Genomic DNA, 23,932 nt, shown 5'->3' with positions numbered 1-23,932 from the left:
ACGTTTTGGTCCTATTTTTGCAAGTTTTCTAAATGAGGCCCAGGGTCTTATTGCCTCAGTCAGGGAAGATACAAGTGTGTTACCAGCAAAAATGGCAGTGGTGGGATTTGAACCCACGCCTCCCGAGAGACTGGAGCCTTAATCCAGCGCCTTAAACCGCTCGGCCACACTACCCTCAATCCGTGCTTTCGGAGGATCAATTTGTCCGCATTATGACATCGCAGAAATACTGAATAGCAAAACTTTGGTCGCGGTGTGGCAGGCAAAATATCATCCCAAGCAGTCCTCGTTAGTATAGTGGACAGTATCTCCGCTTGTCACGTGGAAGACCAGGGTTCGATTCCCTGACGGGGAGATGGTTCAGGTGCCTCTTATTTTCATCAATTACCATCTTTTTGAAATTTGAGAAGTGACCACAGTATCCTTCTCCGAATGTTGTGATGTTGATGATTCAAAACAGTGAGGATGGTTCTAAAGCATGTTAGTGTGGAGGAGTGCATATGATGAGTCATTTGTTAGTCTGCTCTCTCCTGCCTGTGCAATGCAACCAACAAGATCTGGATGCCGTCATTGACTAGGTTAGGTTGATCTTCAAACGACATGATGATAAACATACAACCTCGACCACCTTTTAGCTTTACCGGACGCTGCTGGCGGGCCTTAAATCTGTGCTGGTTGGGTTTTTTTTATTGCATACCTGGCATGGAAAACTCCAAAGCTAACGTTTTGGCCCTATTTTTGCAAGTTTTCTAAATGAGGCCCTGGGTTTTCTTGCCTCAGTCAGGGAAGATACAAGTGTGTTACCAGCAAAAATGGCAGTTGTGGGATTTGAACCCACACCTCCCGAGAGACTGGAGCCTTAATCCAGCGCCTTAGACCGCTCGGCCACACTACCCTCAATCTATACATTCGGCGGATCAATTTGTCGGCATTATGAGATAGCAGAAATATGAGATAGCAACACTTTGGTCGCGGTGTGGCAGGCAAAATATCATCCCAAGCAGTCCTCGTTAGTATAGTGGACAGTATCTCCGCTTGTCACGCGGAAGACCAGGGTTCGATTCCCTGACGGGGAGATGGTTCAGGTGCCTCTTATTTTCATCAATTACCATCTTTTTGAAATTTGAGAAGTGACCACAGTATCCTTCTCCGAATGTTGTGATGTTGATGATTCAAAACAGTGAGGATGGTTCTAAAGCATGTTAGTGTGGAGGAGTGCATATGATGAGTCATTTGTTAGTCTGCTCTCTCCTGCCTGTGCAATGCAACCAACAAGATCTGGATGCCGTCATTGACTAGGTTAGGTTGATCTTCAAACGACATGATGATAAACATACAACCTCGACCACCTTTTAGCTTTACCGGACGCTGCTGGCGGGCCTTAAATCTGTGCTGGTTGGTTTTTTTTTATTGCATACCTGGCATGGAAAACTCCAAAGCTAACGTTTTGGCCCTATTTTTGCAAGTTTTCTAAAAGAGGCCCTGGGTCTTCTTGCCTCAGTCAGGGAAGACACAAGTGTGTTACCAGCAAAAATGGCAGTTGTGGGATTTGAACCCACGCCTCCCGAGAGACTGGAGCCTTAATCCAGCGCCTTAGACCGCTCGGCCACACTACCCTCAATCTATGCATTCGGCGGATCAATTTGTCGGCATTATGAGATAGCAGAAATATGAGATAGCAACACTTTGGTCGCGGTGTGGCAGGCAAAATATCATCCCAAGCAGTCCTCGTTAGTATAGTGGACAGTATCTCCGCCTGTCACGCGGAAGACCGGGGTTCGATTCCCTGACGGGGAGATGGTTTAGGTTCCTCTCATTTTCTTCAATTACCATCTCGTTGAAATTTGAGAAGTGACCACAGTATCCTTTTCCGAATGTTGTGATGTGTGGACTCGGCGTTGCTGCACAGCCCTACAGAAATCAAACACAGTATTTTACTAATGTTTGTTGCACCCCTCGAAATTAGGATGCAAAAGCAAGTCTTCAAAAAGGGAAAATGGTTTGTCAGAGTCAATGTGTCAAATTAAAGGTTAGGGATGCAGCAGCTGACGACCTCGACATAGCATTACAAAAATCAACCTTGGTAGAATTAGAAAAGACCTTAGGCGAAGCCCTGTATGGTCTTATTTACGACAACGCATCTAACCACCTACGAGCAAACCCTGACAACAGTTTAGTTACACATATACCACTTATACACATATACCAATGGTTAGCCTAAAGTCAGTTGGCACAGAAAACAGCTTGAATACAACCACAGACGTCAGAGGAAAAGCTCAAACAAGAAACAGACCCTCGTCTCGCTCTGTTTGACCGAGAACCAGCAATGAAGAGATTAAAGTCAAGGCAAATTTCCTCCATCCTGTATAAGCCCTGACTGACAGACATCATCGCAACAGGTTGGCCCTCTGCTCTAGCCGCCGGGAAAATGCCTCACACAAATCCTCTCTCTGCCTAAACAAATCTCTTCTGCCTGGCTCCAAAGAAGTGTGGCCTTTTTGGTCCTGCCTAAATCGCCCAAGATCTGTGAAACGGAACGTTGCAGGGTATCCATGAACAAATGAGGCTATGAGGATGGTTCGACAGCATGTTAGTGTGGAGGAGTGCATATGATGAGTCATTTGTTAGTCTGCTCTCTCCTGCCTGTGCAATGCAACCAACAAGATCTGGATGCCGTCATTGACTAGGCTAGGTTGCGTGTGGAGAACTGGAAAGGTGTCGTGCAGTGGACCTCGAAAACGACAAGAAGAGGAAAGCGGAGAATCTCGGGCACATTTTTTGGGCCAAGTTTGAGCAATGTCCCCATTGCCTTTATGGAAAATGTCAACGATAATGATTTGTATATCATGAGCATAAAACATGGAAGTCACATAAGTTTATTATAAATTGCCTGCTCTGAGAAAGGGTCGGATAGCTTTCCCTGACCGGGAATCGAACCCGGGCCGCGGCGGTGAAAGCGCCGAATCCTAGCCACTAGACCACCAGGGAGTTGATCACTGGTTCAGTGGTCTCCTGCATGGTTTCTTGACAAATGTGTGAAGCACCCATTGCATTCATATGCCATGTCAGGAATGCGAATTGTCTTCTATGAACCGGGGTAATTTTTGTGTCTTAGTGAAGTGATAACCACTACACTATGGAAACTGCTGCATGAATTTGGACTTGGGTGTGTAAAAATTGTACAATAGTAACAAAAAAGAACAGACTTTCCTTCCTCATGTCTTCTGTTGTCTTCTTAGTGTAGTCCGTGTTAAGGATAAGGTCGTTGTTTCCACACAATGTCACCAGACAGGCCAACTCCCTCCTGCTGGTCGCACTGTGCGGGCCAGTGATACATCCTATCACTGCGGTGTCATCCAAATACAGAAACAGATAAAAGTGGCCTGAATGTCTTAAGTAGGGCGGAGATCTTCAAACGGCATGTTGATAAACATACCACCTCGACCACCTTTTAGCTTTACTGGATGCTGCTGGCGGGCCTTAAATCTGTGCTGGTTGTGTTTTTTTTATTGCATACCTGGCATGGAAAACTCCAAAGCTAACGTTTTGGCCCTATTTTTGCAAGCTTTCTAAATTAGGCCCAGGGTCTTATTGCCTCATTCAGGGAAGATACAAGTGCGTTACCAGCAAAAATGGCAGTGGTGGGATTAGAACCCACACCTCCTGAGAGACTGGAGCCTTAATCCAGCGCCTTAGACCGCTCGGCCTGTTTGCTTGTCCCCATGAAGATATCATGCAAAGCAGTCCTCGTTAGTATAGTGGACAGTATCTCCGCCTGTCACGTGGAAGACCAGGGTTCGATTCCCTGACGGGGAGATGGTTCAGGTGCCTCCTATTTCCTTCAATAACCATCTTGTTGAAATTTCAGAAGTGACCACAGTATCCTTCTCCGAATGTTGTGATGTTGTTGATTCAAAACAGTGAGGATGGTTCTACAGCATGTTAGTGTGGAGGAGTGCATATGATGAGTCCTTTGTTAGTCTGCTCTCTCCTGCCTGTGCAATGCAACCAACAAGATCTGGATGCCGTCATTGACTAGGTTAGGTTGATCTTCAAACGACATGTTGATAAACATACAACCTCGACCACCTTTTAGCTTTACCGGACTCTACTGGCGGGCCTTAAATCTGTGCTGGTTGTCTTTTTTTTATTGCATACCTGGCATGGAAAACTCCAAAGCTAACGTTTTGGCCCTATTTTTGCAAGCTTTCTAAATGAGGCCCAGGGTCTTATTGCCTCAGTCAGGGAAGATACAAGTGCGTTACCAGCAAAAATGGCGGTGGTGGGATTTGAACCCACGCCTCCTGAGAGACTGGAGCCTAATCCAGCGCCTTAGACCGCTCGGCCACACTACCCTCAATCCATGCATTCGGCGGATCAATTCGTCGGCATTATGAGATAGCAGAAATATGAAATAGCAACAATTTGGTCGCAGTGTGGCAGGCAAAATATCATCCCAAGCTGTCCTCGTTAGTATGGTGGACAGTATCTCTGCCTGTGACGCGGAAGACCAGGGTTCGATTCCCTCACGGGGAGATGGTTTGGATGCCCCTCATTTTCTTCAATTAACATCTTGTTGAAATTTGAGAAGTGACCACAGTATCCTTCTCCGAATGTTGTGATGTGTGGACTCGGCGTTGCTGCACAGCCCTACAGAAATCAAACACAGTATTTTACTAATTTTTGTTACACCCCTCGAAATTAGGATGCAAAAGCAAGTCTTCAAAAAGGGAAAATGGTTTGTCAGAGTCAATGTGTCAAATTAAAGGTTAGGGATGCAGCAGCTGACGACCTCGACATAGCATTACAAAAATCAACCTTGGTAGAATTAGAATAGTCCTTAGGCGAAGCCCTGTATGGTCTTATTTACGACAACGCATCTAACCACCTACGAGCAAACCCTGACAACAGTTTAGTTACACATATACCACTTTTACACATATACCAATGGTTAGCCTGAAGTCAGTTGGCACAGAAAACAGCTTGAATACAACCACAGACGTCAGAGGAAAAGCTCAAACAAGAAACAGACCCTCGTCTTGCTCTGTTTGACCGAGAACCAGCAATGAAGAGATTAAAGTCAAGGCAAATTTCCTCCATCCTGTCTGTATAAGCCCTGACTGACAGACATCACCGCAACAGGTTGGCCCTCTGCTCTAGCCGCCGGGAAAATGCCTCACACAAATCCTCTCTCTGCCTAAACAAATCTCTTCTGCCTGGCTCCAAAGAAGTGTGGCCTTTTTGGTCCTGCCTAAATCGCCCAAGATTTGTGAAACGGAACGTTGCAGGGTATCCATGAACAAATGAGGCTATGAGGATGGTTCTACAGCATGTTAGTGTGGAGGAGTGCATGTGATGAGTCATTTGTTAGTCTGCTCTCTCCTGCCTGTGCAATGCAACCAACAAGATCTGGATGCCGTCATTGACTAGGCTAGGTTGTGTGTGGAGAACTGGAAAGGTGTCGTGCAGTGGACCTCGAAGACGACAAGAAGAGGAAAGCTGAGAATCTCAGCTTTTAGCTTTACCGGAAGCTGCTGGCGGGCCTTAAATCTGTGCTGGTTGTGGTTTTTTTTATTGCATACCTGGCATGGAAAACTCCAAAGCTAACGTTTTGGCCCTATTTTTGCAAGTTTTCTAAATGAGGCCCAGGGTCTTATTGCCTCAGTCAGGGAAGATACAAGTGTGTTACCAGCAAAAATGGCAGTGGTGGGATTTGAACCCACGCCTCCCGAGACACTGGAGCCTTAATTCAGCGCCTTTGGTCGCGGTGTGGCAGGCAAAAGCCAAGCCTGTTTGGTTGTCCCCAGGAAAATAGCATGCCAAGCAGTCCTCGTTAGTATAGTGGACAGTATCTCCGCCTGTCACGCGGAAGACCAGGGTTCGATTCCCTGACGGGGAGATGGTGCAGGTGCCTCTTATTTTCTTCAATTGCCATCTTGTTGAAATTTCAGAAGTGACCACAGTATCCTTCTCCGAATGTTGTGATGTTGTTGATTCAAAACAGTGAGGATGGTTCTACAGCATGTTAGTGTGGAGGAGTGCATATGATGAGTCATTTGTTAGTCTGCTCTCTCCTGCCTGTGCAATGCAACCAACAAGATCTGGATGCCGTCATAGACTAGGTTAGGTTGATCTTCAAACGACATGTTGATAAACATACAACCTCGACCACCTTTTAGCTTTACCGAACGCTGCTGGCGGGCCTTAAATCTGTGCTGGTTGTGTTTTTTTTATTGCATACCTGGCATGGAAAACTCCAAAGCTAACGTTTTGGCCCTATTTTTGCAAGTTTTCTAAATGAGGCCCAGGGTCTTATATACCTCTATACCTTACAACCCTACAAGATGGCCGCCGTGAGCAACGTGAGTTGAGACCGTCTCTACACAAGTCCCAGTATGTAAGGTTAATAATGGCATAAACGCTCCAATGATACAATAATTTAAGTCGTTTTCGTTGTATATATCCACCTCTCTGCAATTGGTGAGATATATACTCCTCACGAGGGTGATTTGGCGGAAGACAAGGTGCCTCGAACGCCGAGTGACTCATTGTTCACCTGCAAACATGCCACAACGCGGATCAAAGGAGTCAAAACGTGGCCGTGATCAATTGTCCTCCAGTGATTTGGATGAAAAAGCAACGTTTACTCCGGACGATCGAAAAATGTTGCAAGCCATGGTTGAAAAACTTGGAAAATTGGACATTTTGGATGAACTAAAAACTGACGTTTCAGAGCTGAAAAAATCAGTCGAGCACAATCACGCTGAAATGGTGGAGATAAAAAAGGAACAGACAACGCTAAAAGTTGAGTTAACAAGCCTGAAACTCGAAACTACAAGACTGACAACGGAGAACGAGAAATTAAAGGCAGACTTGTTGGAACTCCGCTGCAGGAGCATGCGGGACAACCTGCTAATCATGGGAATTAGCGAAGATGGAGGAGAAACTTACGGCATTGCGGAGAACCTCGTCAGAGCCTTTCTGCAGGAGCAACTCGGCATCCCGGAGGAAGAAGTTAAGAGGATCCAGATGGAGCGAGCACACAGGATTGGCAGACGCAAGGAGGATGCTATACCGAGACCTATGCTTGTAAAGTTTACTAACTCCAAATGCAAAGACGAAATGCTTGCTGTCTCCAGAAGACTGAAAGGTACTAAATTCTTCATGACCAGCCAATATCCAATTGAGGTGGTGGAGAAACGACGTAAGTTGATTCCAATTATGAAGTCATTTAGGCAAAAAGGACAACAAGCTCGTCTTGTTGTGGATAAACTGTACATTAACGGTGAGCTGTACAGAAGCATGTGAGGAACAATAACAATGTCGCGCAGTGATTGCGTCATCGCGACATCACCATGGTAACGACTTGACGGATATGTTTTGACATTTTGTTTGTGGAGCTTTTTAGTTTATTCTGGGACTGGACAATGTAGTTAGATGTTGGCAAACGGTCAGCGAATTATATATTTTGGGGGTTATATGTTTGTTTGTCTTGGGTGCTGTGGTGTGAATGGTATGTCTGTGGGTTTATTAGAGGGGATATTGGTTTCCTTGGAAATAGCAAGTGATGCTGCAGTTTTTAGTTACAAGATTTTCATGTCTATGAAACTTATGGTATTAAGAGAATCAATAAAATATACAATGAATTTACTCAGATTATATGATTTATAGGAACGATAATGAAGTTGGAATAATTAGTTATAATTGCAATGGTCTTGCAGACAACAGAAAAAGAAAACTTATATTTATGTGGCTGAATGAAAAAAAACAAGATCTTTTTTGTCTTCAAGAAACGCATTCAACACATTTAGATGAAGAAAAATGGAGAAAAGAATGGGATGGTCCAATTTTCTTTTCACATGGTTACAGAAATTCAAAAGGTGTTATGATTTTGATAAAAAAAAACTTTAATTTTCAATTTAACTCTATGGAAAAAGACTCACATGGACGTTGGCTAATATTAAATATGATTATTCAAGGTCAAAAGATGTGTGTTTTGAATCTGTATGGGCCAAATGTTGATGAACCTTCCTTTTTTGAAGAAATAAGTGACATGTTGCAAGAACAACAAGGGGAAATTATTATTGTGGGGGACTTTAACGTTGCTTTGGATAAAGTTCTGGACCGAAAAGGGAATTTTTCAATGGATTATCATCCTCAATCTTTACAAAAGATTCAAAATGTTATGGATGCATTTGATTTAATTGATATCTGGAGATTCAAAAACCCTAGGTTAGTACGGTATACATGGAGAAGACAAAACCAGGCAAGTCGTATTGACTATTTTTTGATATCATTTTCATTGCTAAACAAAGTGACTGCAATAGCAATCGATGATAACTTGCGTTCTGATCATAATTGTATAGGAATAAATATTGCAATTGAAGATAATACACGTGGGCCCGGATATTGGAAGTTTAATCAAATGCATCTACAGGATGATGAATTTATCGAAAAAACAAAGCAATTTATTACTGATTTTTTTTTAAATAATGTAGGATCTTCAAATCCCCAAATAGTCTGGGAAGCCTTCAAATGTTGTTTTAGAGGATATGCCATTGCATACTCTTCATGGAAAAAAAAAAAAATTAAAGCGGCAGAACAGGAATTAAAGAAAGAAATTGAGGATTTACAAAAAAACATTGACAGTAATGATAATCTAACTAGTGAGCAACTGAATTGTTAGGAGTTGGTGATGTGGATCCCAAGGATGCAGAGACGAATTTGGTGTTTACAGTTGTTCTTCCTTTTTATTAGGCGGAAGCACAAGGTAGCAAAAACAAAAGGCGATGGTGGAAAACACACAACTCACCATGTAAAAAACTACTGAGCGAAAACAAACACACAAAACTAAAAGCGCTAGACAAGGCTAGGAAAAATATACTTCATGAGAGAAGAAATAAGACTAGGTACAAAAAATAAAACGCTAGACAAGGCTAGGATTAATACGGGCCAACCTGAGGTGAAAGGTACACGAACTAGAGAGTCCACTTGGCACGACCAACCGTATGGAAGCAATGGCAAAGTTCCGGCGCTCACCGGTTGTCAGCAGCCTGGTTAAATAGGCTGTTTTTAATTACAGTCAGGTGTGTGCTGCTGCCTTGCGTCAGCTGCACTCCATACTGTGAACGAGAGAGAGAGTGAACATGGAGTGCAGACAACAGAAATAGGCAAGGACATTTACAGATTACCACAGTACCCCCCCCTCAACGGACGCCTCCTGGCGGCCTACCTGGCTTGTCTGGGAATCGAACGTAAAAGTCCTTGATCAAGTCCTTGTCAATTATAAGCGATCTAGAAATCCATGACCGTTCCTCTGGGCCGTACCCCTCCCAGTCCACCAGGTATTGGAAACCCCTTCCCCTTCTTCTCACATCCAAGATGGTGTTTACAGTAAATGCTGGGTGACCATCAACCAGCCTGGGTGGAGGAGGCGGTACCCCCGGAGGACTGAGCGGGCTGGATGAGACAGGCTTGATGCGGGACACGTGAAAAACAGGATGGCACTTGAGAGATCTAGGGAGATGGAGCTTGACTGCAACACGATTGATGATCTTGGCAATGGGGAATGGTCCAATGAACCTGGGAGCCAGTTTCCTAGATTCGGTGGCCAATGGTAGGTCCCGAGACGATAACCAGACCTTCTGTCCCAACAGGTAGTGTGGGGCTGGTGTGCGATGGCGGTTGGCTAAGAGTTGATTCCTGGCCGATGTTCTTCTTAACGCCGCCCTGGTGTTGCGCCAAGCCTGGTGAGCCCGATGTAGGTGTGCAGTAACAGATGGGACGTCGGCACTGGGTTGGGTAGAAGGAAAAACTGGTGGTTGGAACCCATAGGCGACGTGAAATGGAGACAGGCCGGTGGCGGAGCTAATGAGGGAATTGTGAGCGTATTCAATCCATGGGAGATTCTCAGACCAGGTCGAAGGTTGCTGATGACAAGTGCACCGGATGGCTGCCTCCAGGTCTTGGTTGGTCCGCTCGGTCTGTCCATTGCTCTGAGGGTGGTAGCCGGAGGACAGGCTAGGGGAGGCCCCCAGAGATTTGCAGAATGCCCTCCAGACGGCCGAGGAAAACTGTGGTCCTCTGTCGGATACCACATCAGTGGGGATGCCGTGCAGCCGGAAAACGTGGAGCACTAATAATTGGGCAGTTTCAAGAGCTGACGGCAGCTTGGGGAGGGCCACGAAGTGGGCCATCTTCGAGAACCGGTCCACAATGGTCAAGACAGTGTCATTACCCTCGGAGGGGGGTAGTCCTGTGACAAAGTCCACAGCTATGTGTGACCACGGGCGGGAGGGGATGGGTAATGGGTGTAACAGTCCTGCTGGAGCCTGGTGGGATGCCTTGTTCCGGGCGCAGATCCGACATGCTGCCACAAACGCCTTCGTATCTGCCAGAATGGATGGCCACCAAAAACGCTGGGAGAGGACAAAACTGGTGCGACGAATACCTGGATGGCAAGCGATCTTCGACCCATGTGCCCAATCCAGAACGCTGGAGCGGAGCCGAGGAACCACAAACAACCGGCCTGGTGGGCAGCCCCGAGGAGATGTGTCCGACTTCAGGGCCTCCAAGACTTGCCGCTCGATGTCCCACTGGAGTCCCCCAATGACGTGGGTATGGGGAACAATTGGTTCATGTGAAGAATTCTCAAAGGATGAAGAGTAGACACGGGACAGGGCATCGGGCTTCCCATTCTGAGAACCAGGTCGGAAAGTGATGATAAAGTTAAAACGGGTCAGAAATAGTTGCCACCTGGCCTGGCGGGGGTTCAGTCTCTGTGCGGTCCTTAAGTAGGACAGGTTCTTGTGGTCTGTGTAGATGATGAATGGTTGCTCCGCCCCTTCCAGCCAATGTCTCCACTCCTGAAGGGCCAAAATGACCGCCAGAAGCTCCCTGTTGCCAATGTCATAATTTCTCTCAGCAGGGGATAGGCGACGAGAGAAGAAAGCACAGGGGTGCAACTTCTGGTCGGTGGTAGATTTCTGGGAGAGTACGGCCCCTACACCTGAATCAGAAGCGTCCACCTCAACAAAAAATTGGAGAGAACGGTCAGGGTAACACAGAACAGGGGCAGAAGTAAACAACCTTTTCAGCCTCAAGAACGCGGAATTGGCTTCGGGTCCCCATTCAAACGGAACCTTAGTAGAGGTTAGCCTCGTAAGTGGCTCAGCGACGCGACTAAAATTACGAATAAATCGCCTATAAAAATTAGAGAAGCCCAAGAATCTCTGAAGGTGCTTCTTGGAAACCGGAGTGGGCCAATCTACTACTGCTTTTACCTTAGCGGGATCCGGTCTGAGTCTACCCTCCTCAATGATAAAACCTAAGAATGGAATGGAGGATGAGTGAAACTCGCATTTTTCCGCCTTGACGAACAGTTTGTTCTCGAGCAATCGTTGAAGGACTAACCGAACCTGCTGCACATGTTCGTCAAATGTTGATGAATAAATTAATATATCGTCCAAGTAAACAAAGAGAAAACGACCTGTCATGTCCCGAAAAATGTCATTAATGAAACCCTGAAAAACGCCAGGTGCATTAGTAAGTCCAAAAGGCATGACAAGATACTCAAAATGTCCGAGAGGAGTGTTGAATGCGGTCTTCCATTCATCCCCCTCTCGGATGCGAACAAGATGGTAAGCGTTACGTAGATCGAGTTTAGTAAAAAACCTTGCTGATTGTAATGGAGTAAAAGCTGAATCAAGGAGTGGTAGAGGATACTTATTCTTGATAGTAATCTGATTAAGAGTGCAGTAGTCTATACAAGGCCGTAGGGACTTGTCCTTTTCGACAAAAAAAAATCCAGCGGCTACAGGTGCGGTCGAAGGGCGAATGAGGCCGGCAGCTATAGATGTGTTTATGTATTCTTCTAGTGCTTTGAGTTCGGTGTTAGACACCTTGTACATACGGGTCGATGGTAACGCCGCCCCGGCTAGCAAATCAATGCCACAATCGTAGGGTCGGTGGGGGGGAAGTGAGAGTGCTCTATCCTTGCTAAACACCGCCCTTAAGTCATGGTAGTGCTTGGGCACGTTTGTCAAGTCTATGTTCTCTATAACAGCGGTAGGTGGCGGTGTACGAGATCCTGCTGCGGAACGAAGACAATGTGTGTGGCAGGTTACACTCCAATTAATAATGGCCGAACGAGGCCAGTCTATGTGCGGGTTATGCTTATGTAACATGTTTAACCCTAGAATGACGGGCGCGGACCGTGATGGCACAACAAGAAAAATTATTTTCTCACAATGATTTCCAGACAAGCGCAGGTTGAGTGGGAGTGTCTGGTGGGTTATGCTGGCTAATAGGCGCCCATCAAGAGAATACACCCTCTTGGGCACAAATAGTTTGACAACAGGAATCTTATGGAGTCTCATGAATTCAAAATCCAAAAAGTTATCATCTGCTCCTGAGTCAATGAGAGCGCAAATGTCTATTTGTTGGTTAGACCAAGAAAGAGTACCTTTTAGCTGCATTCTGCCTGCGGCCAACGAAGGAGAACGACGACCTCTGGTGGACGTGTCCTCTGGCGAGTGAGGGCGCACTCGTGGCCGTGCGGCGGGGCGCGGCAGTTCTTTGCAGCGGGAGATGAGATGATCAGCGGCCCCACAGTATAGGCAGAGTTGGAGGTGAACGCGACGTTCCCTCTCGGCGGCGGTGAGTCGGCGGCCTCCCAGTTGCATCGGCTCATCTATCTGCCATGAAGGGGGGTTGTCTTCGAGTTGCTCCGTCTTGCAGATGGCAGGTCTAGCAGGCGCTGATTGGCTGCAAGGTGGGGCTTGTCTTCCTAGTCGATCCCTCCTCTCCTCCAATAGGCGGAAGTCGATTTGCACCGCCAGCTCGATGAGATCATCCAGATTCGTCGGGAGTGACAGCGGGATCATCATGTGACGAATCTCGTCCGCGAGACCCAGGAAGAAAGCGTCCAATAGTGCTGAGGGACCGCAGTCACAATCGGCCGCCATGGTGCGGAACTCGATCGCGTAATCCGCGACCCGTCGTGAACCCTGTTGCAGCCGGAAAAGGGATCTCGCTGCCTCTCTACCTGGGAGTCGTCGTTGGAAGATTTGCTTCAAGGATTTGGAAAAGTTCGCGTATGTGGAGCTGGAGGTGGTCTGACGGTTCCATTCTGCAGTCGCCCAGGTGCCAGCACGGCCAGACAGGTGAGAGATCACAAACGCTACCTTAGCCCGCTCAGAGGTGAAAGCGGAAGCGTTTAGCTCAAAATGAAGTTCACACTGCGTCAGGAATTGTCTTACGTCTTCCTTTTCCCCGGAAAAACGTTCGGGTCGGGAAAGCCGTATGTTGCTAGTACTAGCGGGTTGTGTAGGCTGGGTGGATGCCTGGTCAGGCACGGTGGTCGAGGTGGGTACGACGATGGCTAACAGCATGTTGATTCGCTCCAACATGGCGTCTTGACGCTCCGACATCCCCTGTAGACCTCGGCTCAGGTGGTCAAGCTGGTCCCCCTGCTGGTTGATCCTTTGAGCCTGGCCTTGCAATGCTCTTTTCCAGGAGTCTGTCTCTGCGGGTTCCATAGTTTGGCCGGAACTTTCTGTTAGGAGTTGGTGATGTGGATCCCAAGGATGCAGAGACGAATTTGGTGTTTACAATTGTTCTTCCTTTTTATTAGGCGGAAGCACAAGGTAGCAAAAACAAAAGGCGATGGTGGAAAACACACAACTCACCATGTAAAAAACTACTGAGCGAAAACAAACACACAAAACTAAAAGCGCTAGACAAGGCTAGGAAAAATATACTTCATGAGAGAAGAAATAAGACTAGGTACAAAAAATAAAACGCTAGACAAGGCTAGGATTAATACGGGCCAACCTGAGGTGAAAGGTACACGAACTAGAGAGTCCACTTGGCACGACCAACCGTATGGAGGCAATGGCAAAGTTCCGGCGCTCACCGGTTGTCAGCAGCCTGGTTAAATAGGCTGTTTTTAATTACAGTCAGGTGTGTGCTGCTGCCTTGCGTCAGCTGCACTCCATACTGTGAACGAGAGAGAGAGTGAACATGGAGTGCAGACAACAGAAATAGGCAAGGACATTTACAGATTACCACATGAATACCTTTACAGCCAAACAAGAGGAGTTAGCAGATTTAGTTGAAAAACAATTATTGAAAAGTTGTGACTGCAACAGAGCAATCTGGATGAAAAAAGGTGAGAAGTGTTCAAAATTCTTTTTAAATATCCAAACAAAAAATCGTTCTAAAAAGAACATTTCCAAGCTTATTAAAACAAATGGAAAGGTATTGGATACACACACCACATTGTTGAAAGAAATGGAAAATTACTTTAAAAACATTTTTTCTAATCCAGTAATCCCTCCTGAAACTACAACTTTTTTTCCAGAAAATTATGAAAGAAAATTGAATTCGGAAGAAAGCCATTCATGTGAAGGCCTCATTAGAGAGGAAGAACTTGTGGAAGCTGTTAAATCTTTTCATCCAGGGAAAACCCCAGGATTAGATGGAATACCTATTGAGGTTTATCAAGTATTTTATGAAGATCTTAAGAAACCATTACTTTCTAGTTTTAATTACTCATATGAGACAGGTTTTTTGTCCAACACTCAAACAGAAGGTCTTATTTCCTTATTATTGAAACAGGAAATAAATGGTCAGTATAAAGACCCAGTTCATCTAAAAAATTGGAGACCAATAACACTTCAGTGTTATGATGCTAAAATCCTGGCAAAATGTTTGGCTACACGACTTAAGTCTGTTTTGTCAAATATTATTCACCAAGATCAATCAGGCTTCCTACAAGGAAGAAATATAGGAAACAATATTACACAGTTATTAGAAATTATAGAGAATTATAATATGGAAAATAAAAGAGGATTAATTTTTGTAGCCGACCTGGAGAAGGCTTTTGACAAAATTAGCTTGGATTTTATTTGTAAACGCTTAGTTTTTTTCAATTTTGGCAACTCCGTATTACACTGGATCAAGACGCTATATAATAAAACTAATTGTAGAATTATCAATAATGGATACATCTCTGGGACAATACCTCTATTAAGAGGTCTAAAACAAGGGTGCCCTTTGTCTCCATACTTATTTATTATTGCTATGGAAATATTGGCGATTAAAGTTAGATTGAATAAAAATATTGAAGGGCTCAGTAGTAATAATATTGAAAGTAAAATAACAATGTATGCAGACGATACAAGCTTCTTTATAAGCCCCAATCCTCATTGTCTGCAAAACCTTCTTGATCTTTTGGACATATTTTCACAGCAATCTGGGCTTAAGCTAAATTATGATAAATGTAAAATATTAAGGATCGGAAATCTAAAGGGAACGTCCTTTCGAATGGAATGCAAAGTGCCTGTTTTGTGGACAGATGGACCAGTTAACATACTTGGTGTTGTTGTCCCAGAGAACCTGGAAGATCTAGGCTCAGTAAATTATGATAATCGACTAAGAAAGCTGGATAAAATTATGCAATTATGGAAAGGGAAATCCTTAACCTTGTATGGTAAAATATCTATTGTCAACTCGTTAATTATTCCTCAATTTATTTATTTGTTTTTGTCATTACCAGCTCCATCACAAAACTTTTTTAATATTTATGAGCGGAGGGTCTTCGATTTTGTCTGGGACGGCAAACCAGAAAGGATTAAAAGAAAGGTTTTGTACAATGAATATGAATATGGGGGCTTGAAACTTCTCAACCTTGAAGCTATGTGTCTGTCTTTAAAAGCATCAATTGTTCCAAAGATGAATTTAAACACTGAGTGGTACACAAGTGTCCTGTTGGACAGAAAACATGTATTGTATCAAAAGAAATTGTATCCTTTTTTACAAGTGATCCCCTCCCATTTTCCTTATGTAGAGAGTCTGCTGGGAAACATGGCGGGGTTCATAAAGGAAACAATCCACTCATGGTGGTGTTTTCAATTTTATGTACCAGAAAAAAGAGATGATATTTTGCAGCAAATAATATGGATGAACTCTAATATTGTAATAGATGGAAAGCCTTTCTTTTGGAAAAATATGTTTGAAAGAGGAATCATTTTTGTCAATGACATTATCAATGAGAATGGAAAAATTATGAAATATGATGAATTTACAACTATGTATGGTGATGCTTGTTCAAGCTTTTCATTTAATCAACTAACTGGAGTCATTGGGAAAAGATGGAAACAAATTAATTATTGAACTACTAAATTATTAGTTTGTAAACCCTTAATAAGAAATTCTAGTTGGCAAAAAGGAACTAAAATAAATAGAAAAATATATAAGTTTTATTTAATAAAGAAATCTTTGAAGGCTGCCCCATACAACACATATGGAAAATGGGAGGACTTTTTTGACTGCCCGTTGCCGTGGGATGCAATATTCAAATTAATCTACAAAACCACTATCGATGTGCAAAATCGTTATTTTCAAATTAAAACTATTTATAACTTCCTACCCACGGGAAAAATGTTAAAAATATGGAATATGACAGAGTCAGATGATTGCCGATTTTGTTGTCAGGAGCCTGAATCCACCTTACATTTGTTTTGGTATTGTCATATTGTGTCTTCATTTTGGGTGGAAGTTGAAAAAATGTGTTTAAAGATTGGTTTGTTTATGAAGCTTGATGTGGTTTCTGTTATTTTAGGAGAGTTCATTGACAATCATGATTTAGTCAATTTAATTATAGTACTCGGTAAAAGGTTTATTTTTAAGGCAAAAAACAGATATTCACTTAGTATTTCTTTCTTTAAAACATTTATTCAGTATTTTTTAACTTTAGAAAATTATATGGTTGAAAACGATAATGATGCCAAAAAACATAGAAAAAGATGGGAAGTCCTCAAAGGCTTATTTTGAAAATGTAATTTTGTTTATATATGATATGCAATCTGTTGTTGTATTCCCTATTTTAAGTGTACATAAATGAAGGTATGTGTTGCTGACTTCGACTTGGATGTGATGTGGACTGTACATGGGTGCTTAATTTGAAAATGTATTTTTGTTTGTGGATTGTATGCAACCTGTTGTGTTCCCTGGTTTTTGGTGTACATGGGTGAAGGTGTGTGTTGCTGAGCCCGATCTGGACGTAATCTGAACTGGACCTGGTTTTAAGAACCCTTTTGAACAATCTGATTTCATTGACAACCCGGTCTGGTGAAGTTAAGGTCCTTTGTTTGTTTTGTTTGAAAGTAAAACAAATTTAAAAACAATTACATAAAAAATAGTGATTAGTGAAAATGTTAGTGGACCAGCACCACACACAATCATGTGTGCTCGAATGACTGTATCCCTTGCAGACTGTATTGTTCTATACTGTAGGAACCAGAAGTTGTTGTTTTTTTTAATAACAGAAAGAGACAGCTCCTTTTGTGTAAATGAGTGTGGATGAGTGTGAATGGGGGAGGGAGGGTTTTCTTGGGTTGATGCACTAATGGTAAGTGTATCTTGTGTTTTTTTTAAAATGTTGTTTGAAATAAATAAATAAAAAATAATAATAATAATAAAAAAATTAAATAAAATAAAAAAATTTAAAAAAAAATTAAAAAAATGAGGCCCAGGGTCTTATTGCCTCAGTTTGTTACCAGCAAAAATGGCAGTGGTGGGATTTGAACCCACGCCTCCCGAGACACTGGAGCCTTAATTCAGCGCCTTTGGTCGCGGTGTGGCAGGCAAAAGCCAAGCCTGTTTGGTTGTCCCCAGGAAAATAGCATGCCAAGCAGTCCTCGTTAGTATAGTGGACAGTATCTCCGCCTGGCACATTTTTTGGGCCAAATTTGAGCAATGTCCCCATTGCCTTTATGGAAAATGTCAACGATAATGATTTGTATATCATGAGCATAAAACATGGAAGTCACATAAGTTAATTATAAATTGCCTGCTCTGAGAAAGGGTCGGATAGCTTTCCCTGACCGGGAATCGAACCCGGGCCGCGGCGGTGAGAGCGCCGAATCCTAGCCACTAGACCACCAGGGAGTTGATCACTGGTTCAGACACTGGTCTCCTGCATGGTTTCTTGACAAATGTGTGAAGCACCCATTGCATTCATATGCCATGTCAGAAATGCGAATTGTCTTCTTTGAACCGGGGTAACTTTTGTGTCTTAGTGAAGTGATAACCACTACACTATGGAAACTGCTGCATGAATTTGGACTTGGGTGTGGAAAAATTGTACAATAGTAACAAAAAAGAACAGACTTTCCTTCCTCCTGTCTTCTTTTGTCTTCTTAGTGTAGTCCGTGTTGAGGATAAGGTCGTTGTTTCCACACAATGTATCCAGACAGGCCAACTCCCTCCTGCTGGTCGCACCGTGCGGGCCAGTGATACATCCTATCACCGCAACAGTTGGCCCTCTGCCCTAGCCGCCGGGAAAATGCCTCACACAAATCCTCTCTCTGCCTAAACAAATCTCTTCTGCCTGGCTCCAAAGAAGTGTGGCCTTTTTGGTCCTGCCTAAATCGCCCAAGATCTGTGAAACGGAACGTTGCAGGGTATCCATGAACAAATGAGGCTATGAGGATGGTTCTACAGCATGTTAGTGTGGAGGAGTGCATATGATGAGTCATTTGTTAGTCTGCTCTCTCCTGCCTGTGCAATGCAACCAACAAGATCTGGATGCCGTCATTGACTAGGCTAGGTTGTGTGTGGAGAACTGGAAAGGTGTCGTGCAGTGGACCTCGAAGACGACAAGAAGAGGAAAGCTGAGAATCTCAGGCACATTTTTTGGGCCAAATTTGAGCAATGTCCCCATTGCCTTTATGGAAAATGTCAACGATAATGATTTGTATATCGTGAGCATAAAACATGGAAGTCACATAAGTTTATTATAAATTGCCTGCTCTGAGAAAGGGTCGGATAGCTTTCCCTGACCGGGAATCGAACCCAGGCTGCGGCGGTGAAAGCGCCGAATCCTAGCCACTAGACCACCAGGGAGTTAATCACTGGTTCAGACACTGGTCTCCTGCATGGTTTCTTGACAAATGTGTGAAGCACCCATTGCATTCATATGCCATGTCAGAAATGCGAATTGTCTTCTTTGAACCGGGGTAACTTTTGTGTCTTAGTGAAGTGATAACCACTACACTATGGAAACTGCTGCATGAATTTGGACTTGGGTGTGGAAAAATTGTACAATAGTAACAAAAAAGAACAGACTTTCCTTCCTCATGTCTTCTTTTGTCTTTTTAGTGTAGTCCGTGTTGAGGATAAGGTCGTTGTTTCCACACAATGTCACCAGACAGGCCAACTCCCTCCTGCTGGTCGCACCGTGCGGGCCAGTGATACATCCTATCACTGCGGTGTCATCCAAATACAGAAACAGATAAAAGTGGCCTGAATGTCTTAAGTAGGGGCGGAGATCTTCAAACGACATGTTGATAAACATACAACCTCGACCACCTTTTAGCTTTACTGGATGCTGCTGGCGGGCCTTAAATCTGTGCTGGTTGTGTTTTTTTTATTGCATACCTGGCATGGAAAACTCCAAAGCTAACGTTTTGGCCCTATTTTTGCAAGTTTTCTAAATGAGGCCCAGGGTCTTATTGCCTCAGTCAGGGAAGATACAAATGTGTTACCAGCAAAAATGGCAGTGGTGGGACTTGAAACCACGCCTCCCGAGAGACTGGAGCCTTAATCCAGCGCCTTAGACCGCTCGGCCACACTACCCTCAATCCGTGCTTTCGGAGGATCAATTTGTCCGCATTATGAGATAGCAGAAATATGGAATAGCAACACTTTGGTCGCGGTGTGGCAGGCAAAAGCCAAGCCTGTTTGCTTGTCCCCAGCAAAATATCATGCCAAGCAGTCCTCGTTAGTATAGTGGACAGTATCTCCGCCTGTCACGCGGAAGACCAGGGTTCGATTCCCTGACGGGGAGATGGTTCAGGTGCCTCCTATTTCCTTCAATTACCATCTTGTTGAAATTTCAGAAGTGACCACAGTATCCTTCTCCGAATGTTGTGATGTTGTTGATTCAAAACAGTGAGGATGGTTCTACAGCATGTTAGTGTGGAGGAGTGCATATGATGAGTCATTTGTTAGTCTGCTCTCTCCTGCCTGTGCAATGCAACCAACAAGATCTGGATGCCGTCATTGACTAGGTTAGGTTGATCTTCAAACTACATGTTGATAAACATACAACCTCGACCACCTTTTAGCTTTACCGGACGCTGCTGGCGGGCCTTAAATCTGTGCTGGTTGTGTTTTTTTTATTGCATATCTGGAATGGAAAACTCCAAAGATAACATTTTGGTCCTATTACCCAGGGTCTTATTGCCTCAGTCAGGGAAGATACAAGTGTGTTACCAGCAAAAATGGCAGTGGTGGGATTTGAACCCACGCCTCCCGAGAGACTGGAGCCTTAATCCAGCGCCTTAGAGCGCTCGGCCACACTACCCTCAATCCGTGCTTTCGGAGGATCAATTTGTCCGCTATATGAGATCGCAGAAATACTGAATAGCAACACTTTGGTCGCGGTGTGGCAGGCAAAATATCATCCCAAGCAGTCCTCGTTAGTATAGTGGACAGTATCTCCGCCTGTCACGCGGAAGACCAGGGTTCGATTCCCTGACGGGGAGATGGTTCAGGTGCCTCTTATTTTCATCAATTACCATCTTTTTGAAATTTGAGAAGTGACCACAGTATCCTTCTCCGAATGTTGTGATGTTGATGATTCAAAACAGTGAGGATGGTTCTAAAGCATGTTAGTGTGGAGGAGTGCATATGATGAGTCATTTGTTAGTCTGCTCTCTCCTGCCTGTGCAATGCAACCAACAAGATCTGGATGCCGTCATTGACTAGGTTAGGTTGTGTGTGGAGAACTGGAAAGGTGTCGTGCAGTGGACCTCGAAGACGACAAGAAGAGGAAAGCGGAGAATCTCGGGCACATTTTTTGGGCCAAGTTTGAGCAATGTCCCCATTGCCTTTATGGAAAATGTCAACTATAATGATTTGTATATCATGAGCATAAAACATGGAAGTCACATAAGTTTATTATAAATTGCCTGCTCTGAGAAAGGGTCGGATAGCTTTCCCTGACCGGGAATCGAACCCGGGCCGCGGCGGTGAAAGCGCCGAATCCTAGCCACTAGACCACCAGGGAGTTGATCACTGGTTCAGACACTGGTCTCCTGCATGGTTTCTTGACAAATGTGTGAAGCACCCATTGCATTCATATGCCATGTCAGAAATGCGAATTGTCTTCTTTGAACCGGGGTAACTTTTGTGTCTTAGTGAAGTGATAACCACTACACTATGGAAACTGCTGCATGAATTTGGACTTGGGTGTGGAAAAATTGTACAATAGTAACAAAAAAGAACAGACTTTCCTTCCTCCTGTCTTCTTTTGTCTTCTTAGTGTAGTCCGTGTTGAGGATAAGGTCGTTGTTTCCACACAATGTATCCAGACAGGCCAACTCCCTCCTGCTGGTCGCACCGTGCGGGCCAGTGATACATCCTATCACTGCGGTGTCATCCAAATACAGAAACAGATAAAAGTGGCCTGAATGTCTTAAGTAGGGGCGGAGATCTTCAAACGACATGTTGATAAACATACAACCTCGACCACCTTTTAGCTTTACTGGATGCTGCTGGCGGGCCTTAAATCTGTGCTGGTTGTGTTTTTTTTACTGCATACCTGGCATGGAAAACTCCAAAGCTAACGTTTTGGCCCTATTTTTGCAAGCTTTCTAAATGAGGCCCAGGGTCTTATTGCCTCAGTCAGGGAAGATACAAGTGCGTTACCAGCAAAAAAGGCAGTGGTGGGATTTGAACCCACGCCTCCTGAGAGACTGGAGCCTTAATCCAGCGCCTTAGACCGCTCGGCCACACTACCCTCAATCCAAGCTAGCAACACTTTGGTCGCGGTGTGGCAGGCAAAAGCCAAGCCTGTTTACTTGTCCCCAGCAAAATATCATGCCAAGCAGTCCTCGTTAGTATAGTGGACAGTATCTCCGCCTGTCACGCGGAAGACCAGGGTTCGATTCCCTGACGGGGAGATGGTGCGGGTGCCTCTTACTTTTTTCAATTACCATCTTGTATAAATTTCAGAAGTGACCACAGTATCCTTCTCCGAATGTTGTGATGTTGTTGATTCAAAACAGTGAGGATGGTTCTACATCATGTTAGTGTGGAGGAGTGCATATGATGAGTCATTTGTTAGTCTGCTCTCTCCTGCCTGTGCAATGCAACCAACAAGATCTGGATGCCGTCATTGACTAGGTTAGGTTGTGTGTGGAGAACTGGAAAGGTGTCGTGCAGTGGACCTCGAAGACGACAAGAAGAGGAAAGCGGAGAATCTCGGGCACATTTTTTGGGCCAAGTTTGAGCAATGTCCCCATTGCCTTTATGGAAAATGTCAACTATAATGATTTGTATATCATGAGCATAAAACATGGAAGTCACATAAGTTTATTATAAATTGCCTGCTCTGAGAAAGGGTCGGATAGCTTTCCCTGACCGGGAATCGAACCCGGGCCGCGGCGGTGAAAGCGCCGAATCCTAGCCACTAGACCACCAGGGAGTTGATCACTGGTTCAGACACTGGTCTCCTGCATGGTTTCTTGACAAATGTGTGAAGCACCCATTGCATTCATATGCCATGTCAGAAATGCGAATTGTCTTCTTTGAACCGGGGTAACTTTTGTGTCTTAGTGAAGTGATAACCACTACACTATGGAAACTGCTGCATGAATTTGGACTTGGGTGTGGAAAAATTGTACAATAGTAACAAAAAAGAACAGACTTTCCTTCCTCCTGTCTTCTTTTGTCTTCTTAGTGTAGTCCGTGTTGAGGATAAGGTCGTTGTTTCCACACAATGTATCCAGACAGGCCAACTCCCTCCTGCTGGTCGCACCGTGCGGGCCAGTGATACATCCTATCACTGCGGTGTCATCCAAATACAGAAACAGATAAAAGTGGCCTGAATGTCTTAAGTAGGGGCGGAGATCTTCAAACGACATGTTGATAAACATACAACCTCGACCACCTTTTAGCTTTACTGGATGCTGCTGGCGGGCCTTAAATCTGTGCTGGTTGTGTTTTTTTTACTGCATACCTGGCATGGAAAACTCCAAAGCTAACGTTTTGGCCCTATTTTTGCAAGCTTTCTAAATGAGGCCCAGGGTCTTATTGCCTCAGTCAGGGAAGATACAAGTGCGTTACCAGCAAAAAAGGCAGTGGTGGGATTTGAACCCACGCCTCCTGAGAGACTGGAGCCTTAATCCAGCGCCTTAGACCGCTCGGCCACACTACCCTCAATCCAAGCTAGCAACACTTTGGTCGCGGTGTGGCAGGCAAAAGCCAAGCCTGTTTACTTGTCCCCAGCAAAATATCATGCCAAGCAGTCCTCGTTAGTATAGTGGACAGTATCTCCGCCTGTCACGCGGAAGACCAGGGTTCGATTCCCTGACGGGGAGATGGTGCGGGTGCCTCTTACTTTTTTCAATTACCATCTTGTATAAATTTCAGAAGTGACCACAGTATCCTTCTCCGAATGTTGTGATGTTGTTGATTCAAAACAGTGAGGATGGTTCTACATCATGTTAGTGTGGAGGAGTGCATATGATGAGTCATTTGTTAGTCTGCTCTCTCCTGCCTGTGCAATGCAACCAACAAGATCTGGATGCCGTCATTGACTAGGTTAGGTTGATCTTCAAACGACATGTTGATAAACATATAACCTCGACCACCTTTTAGCTTTACCGGACGCTGCTGGCGGGCCTTAAATCTGTGCTGGTTGTGTTTTTTTTATTGCATACCTGGCATGGAAAACTCCAAAGCTAATGTTTTGGCCCTATTTTTGCAAGTTTTCTAAATGAGGCCCAGGGTCTTATTGCCTCAGTCAGGGAAGATACAAGTGTGTTACCAGCTAAAATGGCAGTGGTGGGATTTGAACCCACGCCTCCCGAGAGACTGGAGCCTTAATTCAGCACCTTTGGTCGCGGTGTGGCAGGCAAAA

General features: G+C 44.5%; 15 non-coding genes across 15 annotated transcripts; 5 read left to right on the top strand and 10 right to left on the bottom strand.

The window, feature by feature from the left end:
* Nucleotides 1–92: 92 nt before the first annotated feature.
* Nucleotides 93–174, bottom strand: trnal-aag (transfer RNA leucine (anticodon AAG)). The gene has a single exon. It is a non-coding gene; the product is annotated as a tRNA-Leu (tRNA).
* Nucleotides 175–1,534: 1,360 nt separating this feature from the next.
* Nucleotides 1,535–1,616, bottom strand: trnal-aag (transfer RNA leucine (anticodon AAG)). Its single transcript has one exon. It is a non-coding gene; the product is annotated as a tRNA-Leu (tRNA).
* A 1,300-nt stretch (nucleotides 1,617–2,916) lies between these two features.
* Nucleotides 2,917–2,988, bottom strand: trnae-uuc (transfer RNA glutamic acid (anticodon UUC)). Its single transcript has one exon. It is a non-coding gene; the product is annotated as a tRNA-Glu (tRNA).
* Nucleotides 2,989–5,827: 2,839 nt separating this feature from the next.
* Nucleotides 5,828–5,899, top strand: trnad-guc (transfer RNA aspartic acid (anticodon GUC)). Its single transcript has one exon. It is a non-coding gene; the product is annotated as a tRNA-Asp (tRNA).
* Nucleotides 5,900–17,880: 11,981 nt separating this feature from the next.
* On the bottom strand, nucleotides 17,881–17,952 carry trnae-cuc (transfer RNA glutamic acid (anticodon CUC)). The gene has a single exon. It is a non-coding gene; the product is annotated as a tRNA-Glu (tRNA).
* Nucleotides 17,953–18,837: 885 nt separating this feature from the next.
* Nucleotides 18,838–18,909, bottom strand: trnae-uuc (transfer RNA glutamic acid (anticodon UUC)). Its single transcript has one exon. It is a non-coding gene; the product is annotated as a tRNA-Glu (tRNA).
* Nucleotides 18,910–19,780: 871 nt separating this feature from the next.
* trnad-guc (transfer RNA aspartic acid (anticodon GUC)) lies at nucleotides 19,781–19,852 on the top strand. Its single transcript has one exon. It is a non-coding gene; the product is annotated as a tRNA-Asp (tRNA).
* A 437-nt stretch (nucleotides 19,853–20,289) lies between these two features.
* On the bottom strand, nucleotides 20,290–20,371 carry trnal-aag (transfer RNA leucine (anticodon AAG)). The gene has a single exon. It is a non-coding gene; the product is annotated as a tRNA-Leu (tRNA).
* Nucleotides 20,372–20,480: 109 nt separating this feature from the next.
* trnad-guc (transfer RNA aspartic acid (anticodon GUC)) lies at nucleotides 20,481–20,552 on the top strand. Its single transcript has one exon. It is a non-coding gene; the product is annotated as a tRNA-Asp (tRNA).
* Nucleotides 20,553–21,004: 452 nt separating this feature from the next.
* Nucleotides 21,005–21,076, bottom strand: trnae-uuc (transfer RNA glutamic acid (anticodon UUC)). Its single transcript has one exon. It is a non-coding gene; the product is annotated as a tRNA-Glu (tRNA).
* A 650-nt stretch (nucleotides 21,077–21,726) lies between these two features.
* trnal-aag (transfer RNA leucine (anticodon AAG)) lies at nucleotides 21,727–21,808 on the bottom strand. Its single transcript has one exon. It is a non-coding gene; the product is annotated as a tRNA-Leu (tRNA).
* Nucleotides 21,809–21,899: 91 nt separating this feature from the next.
* Nucleotides 21,900–21,971, top strand: trnad-guc (transfer RNA aspartic acid (anticodon GUC)). The gene has a single exon. It is a non-coding gene; the product is annotated as a tRNA-Asp (tRNA).
* Nucleotides 21,972–22,423: 452 nt separating this feature from the next.
* Nucleotides 22,424–22,495, bottom strand: trnae-uuc (transfer RNA glutamic acid (anticodon UUC)). The gene has a single exon. It is a non-coding gene; the product is annotated as a tRNA-Glu (tRNA).
* A 650-nt stretch (nucleotides 22,496–23,145) lies between these two features.
* trnal-aag (transfer RNA leucine (anticodon AAG)) lies at nucleotides 23,146–23,227 on the bottom strand. The gene has a single exon. It is a non-coding gene; the product is annotated as a tRNA-Leu (tRNA).
* A 91-nt stretch (nucleotides 23,228–23,318) lies between these two features.
* Nucleotides 23,319–23,390, top strand: trnad-guc (transfer RNA aspartic acid (anticodon GUC)). Its single transcript has one exon. It is a non-coding gene; the product is annotated as a tRNA-Asp (tRNA).
* Nucleotides 23,391–23,932: the final 542 nt, after the last annotated feature.

This window comes from Entelurus aequoreus, linkage group LG26, assembly GCF_033978785.1.
Source record: "Entelurus aequoreus isolate RoL-2023_Sb linkage group LG26, RoL_Eaeq_v1.1, whole genome shotgun sequence".
Taxonomy (NCBI): domain Eukaryota; kingdom Metazoa; phylum Chordata; class Actinopteri; order Syngnathiformes; family Syngnathidae; genus Entelurus; species Entelurus aequoreus.
Note: the sequence above shows the minus strand (reverse complement) of the source record. Positions and strands in the feature narration are given on the sequence as shown.